Source organism: Molossus molossus, unplaced genomic scaffold, assembly GCF_014108415.1.
Source record: "Molossus molossus isolate mMolMol1 unplaced genomic scaffold, mMolMol1.p scaffold_m16_p_46, whole genome shotgun sequence".
Lineage (NCBI taxonomy): Eukaryota > Metazoa > Chordata > Mammalia > Chiroptera > Molossidae > Molossus > Molossus molossus.
Genome location: NW_023425384.1, coordinates 96894 through 116871, shown reverse-complemented (window position 1 = coordinate 116871; position 19978 = coordinate 96894). Strand labels below are relative to the sequence as shown.

General features: G+C 42.4%; 2 pseudogenes; one reads left to right on the top strand and one right to left on the bottom strand.

Annotated features, from left to right (window-relative positions):
* Positions 1-133: 133 nt before the first annotated feature.
* LOC118616806 lies at positions 134-19290 on the bottom strand (annotated as a pseudogene).
* LOC118616805 lies at positions 5883-6373 on the top strand (annotated as a pseudogene).
* Positions 19291-19978: the final 688 nt, after the last annotated feature.

The window sequence follows — 19978 nt, the reverse complement described above, 5'->3', positions numbered from 1 at the left end:
GGCATTTTGTGGGTTACTGGCACGACCGGACAAAGAGGTTAAGTGGGCTGAGGTACCTGCTAACATTCCAACAGGAGCTTTCTCGTTCCTATATACGAGCTGAACCAGCCCCAGCAAAAGACAGGGAAAATGCTTACACCAAAGATACCTCCAAAAGAGATCCATTTTTTTCAGCACAGATATTGAAGTAGGGTGACGAAGAACCAGGTGGCTGGGTGGGATGGCCCAGGTCTTTCTGTGGAAGGTAAGAAATCAATAGAAGTCTGAGTTGAAGAATTCATAAGGGTCAGTGACCTCTGAAGGAAAAATTGGCCACAAATTCCACCACGCAGCGAGGTGAGGCGGCTGTGGAAGGAGCTGTAGGTCGATGTGGGACAGGAAGCAGGTCTAGGTCCTATATCAAGGCCAAGACAGGGAGCTGGAGACTGAACCATTCTTCGTCTTTCTTGTAAAGACTGTTACCTGAAACAGGAAACAGCATGAGATGGGTGCGTCCTCTGTTCCTGTCTGAGGTCAACCTGTTCTCCAATTTGCGCACAATTTTTCAAACACATGTCTGTGTCCTGGGTGCCAATCCTCCCCCTCGGCTTCACTGCTTGTGGTGACATCGTCCAGATCTGACCCACCTGGTTCTTACCTTCCCATTTTCTAGGCTGTGACTCATGGCGCCCTTTGGTGTCTGGAGGCGCCACCTGGGCGCAGGCCCTGGGTGATGAGGACGGTGCCCACCACGATGCCCACGAGGCCCACGGCCAGCCCCAGCGCGCAGACCGCATCTCCGTCAGCTCTGACGTGGGGGCCGGAATCTCGGGGTCTGAGGAAAAAGGAGTGACAGGGTCAAAGGGCACTGTGTGTAGGGCGTCTGTATGAGGACGGTGTGTGTGTTTGGAAATGCACAGGACACCTGGACTTTGGGAGAACAGTCTCGTCACTATCAGAAAACTTTGCAGTTGTGGGAAATAAACCTGAGGCCCTGAGGGTTAAGGGCTCTGAGGCCAGACGGTGTGGACTTGGGCTAGACTGGGAGGGTTTACAGAAAAGATGGGGTGTAGACACACCCCAGTGCTTGAGGAGCGGCTCCTCCAGGCCCCAGTGTGCCACCCTGCAGTCATAGGGAACAAACATGAGGCGACTGAGTTTGAGAAAAAAGTGGTCACTCTTGGGGTAGAAGGTGGTCTCGGCAACGCCTCCTGCAACTGCGTGCCCATCGCAGAACCACTGACGCCGACCACAGGAGGAAAGATGTCCACCAGACAGATGAGCGTGTTGGGAACACCCAGGGCCACGGGAAATCTGGGAAACACGCTCACTTCAGGAATTTCTACAATGAAGACAAAACACTGATTTGAATTTGTGACAACTGTGTCCTGAGTTTCCTGACTTGTTTGGGGAGCCCACCCATTCCCAATTCCCAGCTGTTAGTGAGATATGTCCTGTCTTTTCTGACTCATTTTACAGTAAGCAACAGCTCCCCCCTTTTCCCACCCATGTTTTAGATAATTTATTTCATTATTTCTTTTTTTACAGGCAGGACTGTCCAAAACTTCTACCTTGATTTTTTTGTCTTCTGAATGAGGAAGCTTAATGTGATTTATGATGACCTCAGAAGCATGCTATCACCTTCATCTGCAGACTCTGAACCGTCCTCTCCTTCTGAATCACTAGGAAACTTAGAAAACTTTCCTCTCTTTGGGAATCCACAGGGCACAGTGTGCATATGTACGCGTGTGTGCATGCGTGTGTGCACACATGTACACACTTCTTAGGCCAAGAGGTGAACATCCTCTTATTGGATTACAAGGAGAATCTTATAGTACCAAAAAGGAAGGATACTTCCTTTTAAATGGATATGATAGATTGGATATGATTAAACGGATATGATAGAGACAGAGTATTTGTGAGAACGTGAAATGCAGAGGTGGAGGAGTTTATAGTATACTGGGAAGAGCAGCTCTTCCAGGGACAAGGAGCTGAGACCCAGGGTGTGCAGTAGATGCAGTGAAGAGAGACAGAAGTGTGGACACTTACCATTGGTGGCAGGTGTAGTTGGAGTCTTTTATCAAGATATCCAAATTATTTTTTGCCACAATAATGTTTCGCAGGGCATCCTGAATTTTAAACGTGGTGTAATTGCTAAATTCAGGCAGATGCCACACAGTTTCCCTTTTTTCCAGGTCCACATAGAACAGCTCATCTCCATCAAATTCATATGTAAACTGGCCAAAGGTGCCATTCGTCTGGTAGACATTTGTGCCGTACGTGCCCACGTGGTCGGCTGGTGAGCGGTCATTCCAGACCAAGAAGGTGCGAGAGGGAAGGGAGAATGTAGAGGAAGGGGAGAGTTTATTACACAAAAACACAAGCAACTCTGTTCCGCAAAGTGTAGGTGTCTACCGCGCATGGTCTGCTGTCAGACCCCATTTCTGTTTTATGTATTTTAGGATTATCTAGAGGAAAGTTCTTAAAATATCACTTAACTATTTTCATGTACATATTTTGTTTTTCCTGTGATAATGTATCCCCCAGAGGCACTGGGATGCTATGTCTTGTCCTGATAGAGTCATGGCACACAGTAAGCATTCAGTAATATTTGTTCAATAAAAATAAATTATATACACTTAATTCTTAAGCTTATCTTTAATCATTTAATCTCCCCATACTGTCTTACCTTTTCATAGCATTTATCTTATTCAAACACAATATGGCATTTATTTACTTATTAAATACATTTTTAAAATGATCTGTCTCTTATTGAAAGAAGTGAGTTCTTTATATAAGAACCTTGGTTTATGCTAAGCACCAAAAGAGTGCTTTAGAGCTCACTCAGTGTCTGTTGAACTAATGAGTCATGTTTGGCAAATGTTTTGGAGATTCATTGAATTTTATTTCTCTTCTACTTTCCTTTGTTTGGTGTCTTTCTGTAGGTTTCGGCCACGGTTGTCCCTGCCAGGACAAAGCGGCACAGAGGCTGGACGGGCGCCTGAGTGCGGGGAGTGAGCCCCAGGCCGTGGAGAGCAAACGGAGAGCAGAGGGCTGAGCCGAGTGAACCTGCTCTTGGCTCTCGAGGGCGTCACTGCCTAGAGGGGACGGGGTTCCTGAGCTGACACTAATCTAGTTGAAGTTCCTAGGGTTTCCTTCAGACATCATCCCAACTTCATGGGACACACAGATGTGAAGTGACACTTATAATAATCATGCGATACCCTGGCATTTATATAGTTTGTCATGTTTTAAAATACACATCTGCATACTTATTTTATTTGATCATATGTTCCTTAGAACAATGAGCCAATCAATTATTTTTGCATATGAGGAATCTGAAGATCAATGGAATTAAGTGACCTGCTTAATGTCATCCAGTTAATTAATTTTATTTTTCCAATTGCAATTATTGTAAATAAAATCTGTTGTCCTCGTTTTCTGAGCCCAAATCTGGAAAGTATAAATTATATTGAAAACAAAGAAAACAACACTTTACATGTAGCACAACAAATTTATGGAGACAGTTACTCTAAGAAATCGAACTGGTAAAATAAAGTAACTACTAGCGCTGGAAAGGGCTCCGGGCGGGTAGAAGGGGTGGGCTCACACACTGCTACTAAAGGAGCAGTGTGTTTGGAGAAACCCCTCTAGCATTAGGAGCTGCCGTAAACTAAGGCCACAACCACCTTCAGGCTCTATTGGTTGGTTCTGACGTTAGAAAGAGAACAAGGCCTTTGGGGGACACTGCAATCACACGGGGACAGTGTGAATTTACTTTAATCTACAAACTGGGCATAGATTTTGGGCTGGGAATTTGGTTTCTGGGAGGGAAATAAGCATAAGAATTCAGAAGAAGGGAACTGGGGTTTCACAGACCATCAAGTCTAAACAAACTCACTCACTGTTCCTACAGTTCCTTTCCATACTCGAGGTCCACACCCCACCTGCACACTCCCATGATGTTTTCATCTGCACAGGCGCTCGTCACGGTGGTCAGAGTGAGGGCCCCTAGAATCAGAGCCATCGTCCTCCAAGGGTGTCCCCAGAAGTGGGCTTTCCGAGTGGAGCAGAGATGAAACCACGCAAAGAAACGGTCTAGACGGGAGACGAGGGGAAGGAGGCGCTAGGGCAGCCCGCACCCGTCTGCAGCATCGGCCCTCGGCCCATCAGAGGACTTCCCTGCGCTGACACTCAGTTGCCAATTGAAGCATCTTTGTGAAGAGACCTGGAGGACTCTGGAAAATACCCTCATTTTGAATTATCTAGGGGCACAGATTCATGGGAGCAGAGGGATGTTTGTCTATAGATGGAGGAAGAGGGGAAAACAGAAACCTCTGTCCTCTCTGACAGAATGTGTGTGGGGAGGGTGTACACTTGGAGGCTGCCGGGTGACCTCATCGGTGGTCACTGTGCAGGGTCTTTTGCACTAATGTTAGTTGTCCTGCCTGTGGGGAGTGTGTGCCCCGCCCACTTCGCGTCCCTCCACACCTACTGGGTTTGAGGTGACTGGACCCAGGAGAAACACAATAGACAAAAATTCTGGTTTTGGGGAGCTTCCTTTCTGAATTTTGGATCAGCTCTGTTCTCAAAAAGATCTCCACTAGTAGGAACCAATTAATATTTTTTTCTCTACTTTTGTACTCCTAATTAAGCAAGTTCTTCACTCATCTTCTCAAAAGCAACAAAATTTTATTTTATTTTAAATCTTCACCTGAGAATATTTTTTCTTTTATCCTCAGATAGAGTGGGATGGAGGGGAGAAAGAGAGAGATGAGGAGAGAGAGAGAGAGGGAAAGAGAGAGGGAGAGAGAGAGGAGAGAAACACCGATGTGAGAGGGACACATCGATTGATTGCCTCCCGCAGGACACTCACCAGGGCCAGGGACTGAACTGCAACCGAGGTACGTGCCCTTGACCAGAATTGAACCAGGGACTCTTTGGTCTGCAGGCTGATGCTCTAACCGTTGAGCCAAACTGGCCAGGGCTAGCAGGCTAATTTTTAAGTTGATAATTTATATGGCCTGTAAATGATGTTATAAACATCCAAATTTCCCTTGGCAGAAGAGGGTCCCCACCTGATTGTAGGGCTGTGACATCGTGTGAAGTTCCCACAGTGACAGCGTGCCCTGTTCTTCCTGGCATCTCTGCTCCACGTGCTTCCTGTGGTCTGCGTTTGGTGCTCTGTCTGAACTGAAGTCTGTGAGCACGAGGCGCGTCCAGGAGAACTGTCCCTGTTAACTGGGGACTCCCAGGTCCTGGGGCTCACACGCGTGCGGAGCTGGCCCTAGCATGATTGGTGTAGAGAACTGAAGCTACTGATGGTCTCATGTTTTCTGTTCCCTCTGACATGTGCCTCTGTGAACTTGGCGGTGTTTTCTGGTTCTATTTAGAATCTTCTCCCTTTACCAAGAAGCCTCCAACTTTCTGCACACAATACAGGTTTTTCCTCATATCATTTTAACCTATATTGCAGCATGTAGAAATGTCTTGAGATCCTAACAGCAGACTGAACACTTTGTTTGCAGTGACATTAGATTTCACCCATAATTATCTTTTTATTCATTTAGTAGGCTGGAGATTTAAATGCATAGGGTCGGAACGCCGTCAAACAGCGAGAGCCCGGTTTCAGAGGTCGGATGGGATGAAGGGAAACCCGGCAAGGTCCTGCTGCCATTCTTCTAGTTGTTACACATTTAACCACTTCTTCGTGGCTTCTGAGCCCAGAACAGTAGCTTTACACTTCATAACACAAAATTATTAGTAAGTTGACTAAAATAAAATGAATGAGTATGAAATTAACCACATAAAATCTCCTTTTGTCTGATAAGGTAAAAAAAAAGTGTTTCTTGGTGTGGCGGCCACGGCGTCTGGGCAGTGGACGCTGCGGAGTCGGAGTCAGGAATGAATGCAGGTATTTCCAGAGAATGACCACGACCTCTTCAGTGGAAGGTGAACAGCACTTGGTGATTATGGGTAGGAAGACCTGACTCTCCATTCCTGAGAAGAAGCGACCTTTAAAGAACAGGATTAATTTAGTTCTCAGTGGAGAACTAAAGGAACCTCCAAAAGGAGCTCATTTTCTTGCCAGAAGTCTGGATGATGCCTTAAAACTTATTGAGGAACCAGAATTAGCAAATAAAGTGGACACGGTTTGGACAGTGGGAGGCAGTTCCGTTTATAAGGGAGCCATGGACACACCAGACCATCTTCGACGGTCTGTGACAAGGATCATGCAGGAGTTTGAAAGTGACACTTTTTTTTTTTTTTTTTTTTTCCGGAAATTGATTTGGAGAAATATAAACTTCACCCAGAATACCCAGGCGTTCTTCCTGACGTCCGGGAGGAGGAAGGCATTAAGTACAAATTTGAAGTATATGAAAAGAACAAGTAATGTGAAGGTGTTTTCTGATTCATTTCAAGTTGTTTCCCATCCCCTCCAAACAATTAATGTATTTAACATTAGAGAAAGAGACTTCTATTGACTCTAAAAATAAAAAATAAAAGTGTTTTTTTGTAATTTAGTGGAAGAAGAAGCACTGTTATATAATGTAAACATTTCCAATGATTTTTAGCATTTGGAAATATTTGGAAGCATATTTTAGAAAGTTTTATTTAATTTAGAATGTTGTAGTTAAATTGAATATTATGTTAAATTATTACTGTTTGCTCAGTGAGGGTTTTCTGAGACCTCCTGTAACAGCACTCAAGTTACTATGTTGATACAGTAAAAGTCTACATTTTTAACATGCTTTAACATTTAAGTTTATCATTAGTTTTATTATTAGTTCCAGGACCTCTTTGTAGTCACAAAATCTACCACTGTTGAAGTTCTATCCTAACAACAGAGGCTGGAGGGAACTTTTTTTAACCATAAAATTTTATATATGCCAAGAATTAAGTACTAGGCAAATATAGAAATTAAAATAGTAAAATCATTGACTAATAACACAAAACATGCTTTTCCTCTTCTAGATGAAAAATACACAGTGTTTACATTGCCACAGAAAAATTAAAATCATGGCTGGTCTTTAAAGGTTTCCAAAGAAAACGAACATTTAACATTAAATAACATTGTTTTTAAATTGAGTTCAGTGTATAGTACATCATCTCTAACTGTCCTCCAGGACTAACTTCACGCCAATACTAACTCGGTCCCTAAATAAGGCACCTTGAGATCTAATCCAGTAGTTCTGGAGCCGCAGGGTAGAGCCAGTAGGAGATCAAGTTCAATGCTTAGTCCCCACATCTCCACTCCATCAGAATCTCTGGTGATGGGCTCAGAATCAGTATTTTCTTTCTTTCTTTCTCTTCTTTCTTTCTTTCTTTCTTTCTTTCTTTCTTTCTTTCTTTCTTTCTTTCTTTCTTTCTTTCTTTCTCTCTCTCTCTCTCTCTCTCTCTCTCTTTCCTTCCTTTCTTTCATTTCTCACCCTAAGATATTTTTGCATTTATCTTCAGATAGAGTGGGAGGGAAAGGGGGGGTGGAGAGAAACACAGACGTGAGAGAGACACATCAACTGGTTGCCACCCACACGACCCAACCAGGGCCGAGGACAAACTGCAACCGGGGTACCCGCCCTTAGCAGGAACTGAACCCTGGTCTCTCTGGTCCACAGGCGGACACTCTAACCACTGAGCCAAACCGGCCAGGACAGAATCAGTATTTTTAAATAGCTCCCGGGTGAAGATGATGGGTTGAGAACCAGTGGTGTAGCACCAGACATCCATCTTCTAGACGAGAACACAGCCTAAAGAAGCACATTCCCTGAAGTGAGTGATTAGGCAGCCGTGAGGGCGCTTTCTCCGGGCCTTCTGATCCCCAACGCGGAGTGAACTGTGGAACCGGCCCTTGCTCCTCACTGCCCTCCCGGTGATTTGACCCCTCTCCCAATTCCAGCTGTTTACTTTCGGAAAGCCAACTATATCATCATTACCTCTACTTCACTTCCTCTTCTTCTGGTATGTTCTGAAAACAACACAACTCTCCCAAGATTTTGGAGTGAACCTGATGTATTCGTCCGAGTTCCCCAGGGAAACAAAAGCGATGCAGGTGGAGGGACTTAGTGCACGACGCTAACAAGGAAGGCTGCAAGGAAGGCTGCAAGGAAGGCTGCAGGGAAGGCTGCAGGGAAGGCTGCAGGGAAGGCTGCAGGGAAGGCTGCAGGAAGGCTGCAGGGAAGGCTGCGGGAAGGCTGCAGGGAAGGCTGCAGGGAAGGCTGCAGGGAAGGCTGCAGGGAAGGCTGCAGGGAAAGCTGCAGGGAAGGCTGCAGGGAAGGCTGCAGGGAAGGCTGCAGGGAAGGCTGCAAGGAAGCGCTCGACTTCGGACCATTCATGGACGTCGGTTAACCCAGCATTCCTATCTGTGAAATGAAAATGGCAAGTCTTACCTGGTAACTTATTAATATTCTACAGCTAAATTATATATGTAAGTGTAGTTATTGAATTATTTGGCATAGATTATTCAAAATATCCCCTTTTATCCTTTTAATGTCTGCAGGATCTACAGTGCTAGCCCCTCCCTCATTCTCTTAGTGCTAATTTTCTTTCTCTTCTTCTCCTGGTTAGTGTTCCTGTGGGCCAGCGGAGAGGCGCTGTGGGAGCCCATTTCCGGTGTCGGGGTGGCATGTGTCCCCGCCGGCCAGCCTGCACCTCGCTCGGGGGCCCTTGGCCCATCCCCCCATGTCCAAGGTGGCGAATGTCAAGTATGAGCTTAATTTCAGAGGAGGCGGTTCTTTGCAATAAGGTCGCATGGTAGGAACGGGCTAGTTGGCGTGGCCTGTGCCACCAGCGCCCTGACAGCGGCCTGAGTGGGGACTGGCTTTGGTGGCTGCTGCTGAAGGCAAACCGGAGACACAATGGATCTTCAACATGGCAGTCCCTGCATGAAGACGCCAACTGTTGTTCCAGCAAAGATTACCGTCACTGCGAACTCCAGCCTTGTGGTTATCACAGCAGGTGCATGCCAGGAAAGGGGAGAAATGCACCTTCATTTAGTCCAGTGACATGTGGCACCTTTGATTTAATGATTTTACTATTACCCAATACGATCTCCACTGCAAGCTGATTGTAGTTTCCAATCCAGCGGATACTTAACTTACGTGGCCAGGAAGTTGAGTGAAATTCCCCCAAACTGTGCTATTGGAAGTGGTTGTAATCTGGATACTGCCTGTGTTTCTGCTTGTTTGTTTGTTTGATTGGGAAAAGGCTTGGTATCCACTCTGGAAGCTGCCATGGGTGGGTCCTTGGACAGCCCGAAGACTCCCGTGTTCCTGTGTGGCGTGGAGTGACCGCTGGTGTCCCTCTGAAGGATCAGAACTCAGGTCTAGGACTGGTCAAGTCCTGAGCAGTGGAAAATGTCCACGAAGATGTGATTGTCAACGCCTGTGAAATTGTTAAAGTGAAAGTTACCCTTCGTGGGCCACTGGCCTTTCTGCAGCTGATTTAACAGAAAGTATTTTGAAGACTCTTAGGAGAGTGCCTCCATTTTCCACCATAATTAGTGGTCTCTGTGGAATAAATGAAGAAGTATCCCTCCACATTCCTTGTATTCCAAGAGAGGATGCTATTGAAGACCTTCTAAAGGTCAAGCTGACCCCTAGTGAAGAAGCTGGTCTGAAGAACAGTGCAGAAACACTTTGGGAGATTCTAAAACTAAATTATATATGTATGTATGACTATTAAAACTGTCATTCTGAAGTCATTGAAGAAACAGTAGTTATGGGGTTGTATATGTCAATTTTTTGAATGAACTTAGATTCCTGAAAGTTGGAAGCAGGAAAAGGGTGACTCCCCTGTTTATTTGGCCTCCTAGCTCTTCTGTTTAGCACCCAGATTTCCCTTCAATATTCCTAAGTGGCTGCATCAGTGGTGAACCAGCACTTACCTTGCAGATACGTGCAGTTAACATCTGCTCCTAAAGGATGGTGGATGCAGGTGTTTATTATGTTACAGAAAGTGATTCTTTTCATTAGGTGTGTGTTAATTCTTTCATTCTGCCTGGCTTATGTATTATTTCATTTATTTATGTACTATTTTTAAAAAGTTGCAGTCTTAAAAAAAAACCATTTTGGTTTTCTCTTTCGTTGACATCTGCTTTTATTTTTATTCCTTTTTTCTTCTACTTTCTTTAGGTTTACTTTGTTTTAGTCTATCTACCTTCTCGAGTTAGAAGCTTCAGATCACTGATTTAAACTTTCCTGCAGTTATAGTATATATGTTTAAAAGAATTTTCCTTCAAGCACTACTTTAGCTGTATTTCATGCATTTTGATATGTTGTGCTTTTCAATCACTCAGTTAAATGTTTTCTAATTATGTTTGTAATATTGTTTTTGACCTATGACATTTAAAAGTGTGTTGATTAACCCTGGCCTGTTTGGCTCAGTGGTTGAGCGACGGCCTGTGGACCAGAGAGTCCTGGGTTCAGTTCCCACTGGGGGCACGTACCACAAAAAGAAAAGAAAAGAAAAGTGTGTTGATTAATTTTTATATATTTGGGGCATTACCTAGTTATTTTGGTTATTTCTAATTCAGTTGAAATTATTTTTGTCAAAAGACATATTCTTTGTAATTTAAGTACTGCTAAACCTTCAGCGTGTCCGTCACCTTGAAGTTCCGTGCACACTGGGACAGAGCGTGTTACCAGCACGCAGTGTACTGCCCTACAGGGGTCAGGGAGGTTGCTTTGATTACCAGTGCCGTCCGATCCTTCAGTATATTTACTGCATCTTTAGTTTATTTTACCAATTATCAAGAGAAGCATTTTAAAATCTCTAATTATGGTTGCAAATTTATCCATTTGTGCTTTTATTTCTGTCAACTTCTGCATCATTTATTTAAAAGTCAGATTATTAGGTGCATACATTAGTAGAAATATGTTTCTTTAAAAAATTATTAACCATCCCCTTAACATGGACATTTCCTCTGTTATTTCCGGAAAAACTTCTTTGATGAAAACTATCTTGTTTGTTATTAATATGACCATGCTATCTTTACTGTGATTTTAGTTTTCTGTGGCATGCATTCTTTCTTCGGTTATTTCTTACCTAGCTGAGTGAAGAGCATTCTTGAACACATTCTTATTTTCTATTATTATCTTGCATTTTGTCTTCCTTGGCTCTAGAGTTAGTCACATCTCCAAGGAGCTCTGCTTTTTAAAATTTTTTTATTTAAAGAGGGAATAACATTTAGAAAGCAAGGTTTGTGTGCGAGGTGTACTCACTGCTGTTGGGAGGTGAGAAATCTCATGTAGTCATATGCACGTCTACAACTGTTTCTACAGCTACCTACTTATGTTACAAACCACACAACTACACAGTCTTCCTCTAACACAGCCTGTGAAGTCTAAGTAAACAAGTGATCAGAAAACTATTTGAAAGCATTGGAGATTATTGAAAGCAGACAGTAAATGGGGAGATGATTACAAGAAAAGAGGCACAAACTAGGTGAGCTCAACTTCTGTTCAGCTCTTCCCCTGAGGTCACACCTGGTTTAAAGTAGAAGACGGGAGAACAGAGCAAAAACATGATCTTATCGGGATGAGAAGATAGAGGTCAGAATTTGGAGCTGAAAGAATTGGTTGAAATTGAGGAGAAAATCACAAAGATAATGAAGACTCAAAGAGAGAATCCTGTTTCACATTCCTTTCAAATGCAGTTTGGACTTTAATCTGTAGTATTCCTCTTTTCTGGGATTTTCCACTCAAGTTCCACAAATCTTTAAGACCAAGTTCTGACATCTCTCAACTCAACTGCCATTAGAAGAGATGAACTGAAAATACCAACAAAGGCAAGTAAAGAGGAATAAAAAAGGATAAATAGAGTAAAAAATAAAAGAAGGTGGTAGACTTAAATTCCACCACACTGATGATTACAGTAAATGTATAGCCTCAAACACTCTAATTAAAAAACAAAAATTGCTAGATTGGATTAAAAAACAAGACTATGATGCTCACAATAAAAGCATTTTAAGACATAGGTTAGAAGTAAAAGGATGGAAAAGATGCACTAATAAGAAAGCTGGAGTGGCTACATTAATATCAGGCAAAGACAGCTTCATAAATAATAAATGTTATCAGAGATGAAGAGAGACAATTCATAATGAAAGTGTCAATACAACAAAAAGACAAATAATCCTAAGTGTGTATGTATCAACAATTGGTGTGTGTGTATAAATTTTAAAATTCACATGGAAAATATACCAAAATATACTACATATTTTGAAACATATAAATCAATTTAAGTAAACTTAAAAGATAATGGTAAAATTGGGCAAAATAATCAAAAACAGTCATCTAAAGACTCTGGAAATTGTGCAAAGGCATAGCAATGGAGACGCATTTAGTCAAGAGACTCTACACCGGATTCTAATAGAAACAGAACAAGTTTCCAGCATCATGGTCAGAGGTTACTGCAGCTGGTGGTGCAGAACTCGCACCTACGTGAGCAGGCAGTCCATGCCACGTGGCAGCTCCTCTGCGTGGCTACAGGGAGCAGGCATTATTTGAAAAAGAGCATTAAAAAAACCGCACACAAAATAAAACAATGCTGTGGGGTGTTATAAAAAAAAAAAAAAACAGCAGAGATCTCAGGGTCAAATAATCAGGGATGGTTGTTATCTCAACTGGCTTGAGGTCATATGCTGATTGGGGGAAGTCAGAAATAAAATAGAAGACCAGTCAGAAGTTTAAGAGGGGGATACAGGGAATGAGCCCAAGAGAACCTTGTAAAAATCCCATATACCTTTGGTGGTCTCAAAGAACATGTGCATGAGCTAGGCTATACCTGCTCAGGAGGGGCCACAGAGGGTCCTAAGAAACTATTCATCCCTGGCTGAATGCGAGACCTGGTGAATGCAGAAAGCATAAACTAAGACATATCTGTAAAATAACTCCTGGACTTTGAAAACGTTCTCCAAGTCCCACTCAGATCCAATGGCAAAATGTAGAAGCTTTACTGGTTTAATGTGTTTAAGGAGAACCTCTGATCAATCATTGCTGCTACAGGTTATGATGACCCATGGGTGACCCTAAAAAGTTAGGCTTAAAGATAAAAACAAGATAGCAGAGACAAGGAGGCCATGACAGTGCCCGAGGAAGGCCCAGGCCACCAGGGGAGCAGCCCGTCTTCAGCCTCCAGGAGCCTCTCTGTGATCTGGGCTTGGGAACCAGCCCGGGTCTACCCTGTCGTATAGTGATTAGCTACTTGCTGTGTTCTGCAGGGGACTGGGTGATCAGATGACTTAGCCTCGGAGGTATGACGATGGAACAAGATTTTGCCAGAAAAGAGCATAGAAGGGAATCCTTTGGGAAAAGGATAGTGACTCCTGATTTAACCTGCTGAGCTCCTTTGAAGTGGATGGAATCTGTGGTGCAGGTCACAACTGCCACAGGTCCTGACCTGGCAAGATTGGCCACCTCCACCACAGACTTGCTGTTGCTTCCCTCACAGTCTCATCTATGCACAGATTCTGCCAGCCACAGAGGGCCCTGTGATTACTTTCAGGTCGTCTGTGACACCCAGGCCCCTTCCACTCTCATCTGTCTACCTCCATTCTTGAGAGGGAGGTTCTGGTGTCCCTGGGAAGCCTCTCGGAATAGACAGGTACATTCATCTCCTTTGTGTAGAGTAGGAGAAGCTTTCCACCCAGTGCCCTCGGCCCTGCCTCTGATGGCTCTTGGGCATGGACAAATATTGACCTAAGAGACTAGGGCATGACGAGGTGCGCGGTGGAGAGTCCACCTGGCCCGAGCCACCCTAGTGTCTGTCATTTGTCATCTGTGCTCCTGTTTTCTTTGGAGTTTCTTTCCCACATATATTTGTTCCTAGGGAATAAAAACTGCCATTGGACCTAGAAAAAAAAGGTAAAAACAAGAATTATAAAAGAAACTGAGCAGAGATAGCACAGTCTGCATACTGTGGGAAAATAGACTCCATGGAATTAGACCAAAGAAGTCACTAAAAAAAAAAGAAAGAAAAAAACAAAAAAAAGAAAAAAATAACCAAGAACATTCATTCCTGGAGGGCAGGGAATCAGAATCCAGAGCTAATACAGTACGTTATCTAAAATGTCAATTCTCAATAAAATAAATTACAGACATGTAGAGAAGCAGAATAGTGTTACCAAAAAGTCAACAGATGCTGCCTGCCAGGGGGCCAATGTTGACCAAGAAAAGCCTTCGAACAAGCTATTACAAATATGTTCAAAGAACTAAAACAAATCATGTTTAAATGTTAAAAGAAAGTCTGTGAAAATACTCATTAAATAGAGAATGCCAATAAGGAGAAATTATTACAAAAAATACAAATTCTGGAGTTGAAAAGTGCAGTACCTGAAATAAAAAATTCACCAGAAGCTTAACAATAGATTCAAGCTGGCAGAAGAAATCATCAGTCAACTCGAAGAAAGGTCAATAGGAATTACCCAAGTTGAAGGTTAGAAAGTAGCGTCAGAGACATGTGGGTCCTCACCAAGCATACAAACATCCATGTAATGGAATAGAATGGAAAGGGGTAGAAATAATGGCTGAAAACTCCCCAAAATTGATGAAAAACATTAACCTACATATTTAAGTAGAATAACACAGAGTTTCACACCTACACACATATAATCAAACCTTGAAAACCAAAGGTAAAGAGAAAAATCTTGAAAGCAGTAAAATGACTCAGTCTGTACAAGGCGTCCCGATAATAGTAACAGCTAACTCTCAGAAATAATGGCAGACAGTAGAGAAAGAGTTGGCGTATTTAAAGAGCTGGAAAAATCTGTCAAACAAGAATTCTGTATCCAGTGAAACTATTTTATCTTTAGCTAAAGAAAGATAAAAAATTTGTTGCTAACAAATCTGTCTTAAAAGAAATACTTATGGACCCTGGCTGGTTTGGTTTAGCAGAGAGACCCAGGTTCGGTTCCTGCTAAGGGCATGTACTTTGTTTGCAGTTTGTCCTGGCCCCGGTTGGGGTCATGTGGGTGGCAACTACTTAATGTGTCTCTCTCACGTCGATGTTTCTCTCTCTCTTGTCCTCCTTCTCTCCCTCCCGCTTTATCTGAAGATAAATGTAAAAATGTCCTCGGGTGAGAATAAAAAAAAAAAATTCTTAGGGAAGTTCTTTGGACTAATCCACATGAAGAAACAAAGAACACTGATAAAGGTAATTATAAAAGAGTATATATATATATGATATACACATATTACCTTAAAAACACTTTATTACTGAGGTATAATCAACATACTAAAAGCTATATATATTTAATTCACACAACTTGAGTTTGAAGATAAGTATACATGTGTGAAATCATCACTACAATCTATGCCATAAACATATCCATTATCTCCAAAAGCTTCCTTTGCCCTTTTTATTAATTACTATTATTGTCATTATTGTTTTGATCTACCCTGTTAACACATTTTTAAGTATACAGTGCAGTGCTGTTAACTGTAGACGTATGCTGTACAGTTGATCTCTAGGACTGAGTCATTTTGTAAAACAGAAACTTTGTGCCCTTTGACCCCATTTCCTGCTCCCTTCAGCCCCTGAAAACTGCCACTCTACTCTCTGCTTTCATGAACCGGACCCCCTTAGGTTTCTCATATAAGTGGTGTTACGCAATGCTTGTCTGGTTTGTTTCACTCAGCACCACGCCCTCCACGTTCATCCATGTTGACACAAATGCAGGTTTTCCTCCTTTTCAAAGGTTGAAGGGTATTCCATTGTTTTATTTACCACATTTTATTCATCATTTATCTATCAATAGACATTTAGTTTGCTTCCATGTTGCGGCTATTTGAATAATGCTACAATGAACATGGGAGTGCAGATATCACTTCAAGATCTCAATTTACATTCCTTTGGATATATACACAGAAGAGGAATTGCTAGGTCATAGGGTAGCTCTGTTTTAAATATTTTGAGGAATCTCCTTACTGTTTTCCACAGTGGCCACACCAATCTACATTTCCATCAACAGTGCACAAGGTTTTTATTTTCTGGATATTCTCATCAACACTTGTGGTCTTTGATGTTCTTTTTATAATAGTCATCCTAACTGGTGTGAAGTAATACCTCATTGTGGTTTTGATTTGATTTTTCCTGATAATTAATGGTGTTGAGCACCTTTTCATATATCTGTTGGTTTCCTGTTTAAATTTATTTAAAAGTAAAAAGTAATTATAAAACTGTATTGTTGGTTTTATAACACATACAGTAACATATAAGACAATAATAACACAAAGGAGTTGGGGGCAAGAACAGAGGAAGGAAACAATACTAGATGATAAGTTGAATGCACAAGAAGAAATGAAGAATACCAAAACTGGTAAATATACATGCTTATGTGAAAGATACTTTGAATATGTTTAGCTGCCCCAGCTTGTTTGGCTTAGTGGTTGGAGTTCGGTCCATAGGCGGAAGGGTCTTGGGTTTGATTCCTGGTCAAGGGCAGGTACCTAGGTTGTAGGTTTGATCTCCGCCCTGGTCAGGTTGCGTGTGCCAGACCACCGATCAGTGTCGCTCTCACATTGATGTTTATCTCTCCTTTTTTGAGGTAGGCCTGTAGTGCTATGAACCTCCCTCTCAGAACTGCTTTCGCTGCATCCCTTAGATTTTGTGTTGTTGTGTCTTCATTTTCATCAGTTTTCAGGAAGTTTTTGATTTCTTCCTTGATCTCCTCGGTGACCCATTCATTGTTTAATAACATGCTATTTAGCCTCCATGTGTTCAAATGTCTTTGTATGTTCTTCTTGCAATTGATTTCTAGTTTCATGCCATTGTGATATGAGAAGAAGCTTGATATGATTTCAATCTTCTTGAACTTGTAGAGACTTAGTTTGTGCCCTAACATGTGGTCTATCTTTGAGAATGTCTCATGTGCACTTGAGAAGAATGTGAATTCTGTAGTTTTGGGGTGTGATTCTCTGTAGATATCTATTAAATCCATTTGTTCCAGTGCTTCATTTAGAGGCTCTGTTTCCTTGCTAATTTTTTGTCTAGAGGATCTATCCAGTGATTTCAGCGAGGTGTTGAAGTCCCCTGGTATGATTGTATTGCTATCGATTTCTCCTTTGAAGTCCTCCAGATTTTAAATATATTTTGGTGCTCCTATATTGGGTGCATATATGTTTATCAAGGTTATATCTTCCTGTTGGATAGATCCTTTCAATATTATGTAGTGGCCTTCTTTTTCTCTAGTTATGGCCTTCATTTTGAAATCTATTTGATCAGATATGAGTATTGCTACCCCAGCTTTTTTTTCTTTTCCGTTTGCTTGGAAGATTTTTTTCCATCCCTTCACTTTCAATCTATGTGTGTCTTTTGCTGTGAGGTGGGTCTCTTGTAAAAAACATATAGATGAGTCATGCTTTCTTATGCAATCAGCTACTCTGTGTCTTTTTATGGGAGCATTCAATCCAGTTACATTTAAGGTGATTATTGATATGTACTTATTTATTGCCATTTTTGTTTAGTGTGGTTCTATTTTTCTTCCCATTTCTCCTGCTAATTACAGCAGTCCTTTTAACATTTCTTGCAGTGCTGGTTTGGTGCTACTGTATTCCCTTAGTCTTTTTTAGTCTGGCAAGCTCTTTATTTGACCTTCTATTTTGAATGATATAGCCTTGCTGGGTAGGGTAGTCTTGGATTCAGATCCTTGTTTTTCATGACCTTGATTACTTCATGCCAGTCCCTTCTGGCCTGTAGTGTTTCTTGTGAAAAGTCAGCTGAAAGCCTTATGGTGTTTCCTTTGTAGGATACCTGTTGCTTATCTCTTGCTGCTTTTAGGATTCTTTCTTTGTCTTTAATTTTCGGCAGTTTGATTACTATGTGTCTTGGTGTGGGCCAGTTTGGGTTCTTCTTACTTGGAGTTCTCTGTGCTTCTTGAACATGAATGCCTTCTTCCTTCACCAAACTAGGGAAGTTTTCTGTCACTATTTCTTTGACTATATTCTCTAACCCTTGCTCATTTTCTTCTTCTTTAGGGACTTCTATGATGCGAATATTATTTCGTTTCCAGTTGTCCCACAGTTCTCTTAAGCTGTCTTCCTGTTTTTTAATCATTTTTTCTTTTGGTTTTTTGATTGGTTGATTTTTTCTAGCCTGTCTTCTAATTCACTGATCCGGTCCTCAGCTTCCCCTACTCTGCTTTTTAGACCTTCCAATGTGTTTTTCATTTCTGATATGTCATTTTCATTTCTTCTTGGTGGTTTTTAATTTCCAACTGGTTGATTTTCAACGTTTCTATGTCTTTACTCATGTCCTTACACATACTGTTGAGCTTCCTCAACATCATGGCTCTAAATTCTAGTTCTGCAAACTTGCTTAACTGCACCTCATTTATCTCATCTTCGGTAGAGGTCTCTTGTTCTTTCATTTGGCTTTTATTTCTGTTTTTCACCATTTTGGCTATCACAGTGGGCTTTGGAGTCTGCCAAATTTTCCCTGTGGGTTTTGTTGTTCTGCTGTTTGTGGCTCCCTCTCCTGGGTTTGGATGAGCCAGGGAGGACCCACTTTAAACACCACCATCAAGTCTTAGCATTTTTGGTTCGTGTTGCTAGCCCAGGGAATGGTAGTTATCCTCTAGCTTTTTTTGCCTGGAGGCTATTAGTAGAGGTCACCTGAAGACCCTTGGTTTCTGAGTTGCCTGAAAAACTCCCCCAGGTGCTCAGTGTAAGAGGATATCCTGAGGGTGGGGCAGGTGCTGGTTTTTAATGGGCCTCAATTAGCATCTCAATGGCCACCAGGTGGGGTTGAATCTCTGAGGGAGGTGCCTCTACCTCTCCCCAGGGCTCTGGAAAGGAGTAAGGTGACCACAGTCCTGTGTGGCTGCACTCAGCAAAAGCTCTTAGCACCCTCCAAAACCCGAGTGTCCCCCACACAGTTCCAGTCCAGTCTGCCTTCCCTCTGCCAGAGCCCAAGGTGAGTGGGTGCTCCCAATTTAGCCTCTGTCTAGACTCTGCGTTGTGGAGCCGCCTGGGACTTTTAACCCGAGGGCGCTGCTTCCAACCAAGGGCGGCTGCCGCTGTGGCACCAGCTGAGGGCGTTGCACTCAGCAGAAGCCCCAGGACTAAGCCATGGTAGCGGGACACTGCCGAGGTGGCAGTAGCTTTCAGCAGAGTCCCCTGGTCCCAGCGAGTCTGTGCGGCACCAGCCGAGGGCTTAGCATGCAGAGTTCGCAGGACTCAGCCGGGGTTGCAGCTGAGGCGGCAGCAACTTCCTGCCGAATCCCCTGGTCCCCGCCTAGGCCGCTGTGGACCGTGGGCTCCCGGCCCCGTCTCGCGTGCTCGCAAGCCTACCAGGATTGAGTCGGTGTCCCTGGTTATGTGGTCCTCCAAGGTGTCTTTTGGTTGCCCCTTCCTGACGATTTGCCTTTATTTTCGTTGTAAATTCAGTTTGGTCCTGGGAGATGGTCTGTGTAGCTCCATTCACTGTGCCACCATTTTTCAGATCCCTCTGATGTTTCTCTCTTGCTCTCTCCCTCCCTCCCTTTCACTCGCTCTAAAAATCAATGAAAAAAAAAATCCTCAGGTGAGAATAAATAAATAAATAAGTTTCTCCTTTCCTTTTTAAAACTTCTTTCATAGATATAAGATCATAGAAAGATCATAGCAATACGTGTAACAATTGTTGGGCCTATAACATATGTAGATAATATGTGACAATAATCACATGACAGTGAGCGGGTATAAAACTGTTAGAGCAAAAGTTTTAGTGTTTTGCTGGAATAAAATTATTGTTAATCTGAAGTTGATTGTGATATGTTCAGATGCATACAAGCTCTAGAGCAAACACTAAGAAAATAGCTTTAAAAAGTTAAAACATCAAGGAAATAATTTAAAAAAAGAAAAAAATAATTCAAATGGTATACTATAAAAATCTATTGAACAGAAAAGGAAAAAGTAAGGGAGAAACAAAGCAACAAAAAGATGAGATATAAAATATAAATAGTGCCCTGGTTGGTGTGGTTCAGTTGTCCTGTACACCAAAAGGTGGTGGGTTCAATTCCTGGTCA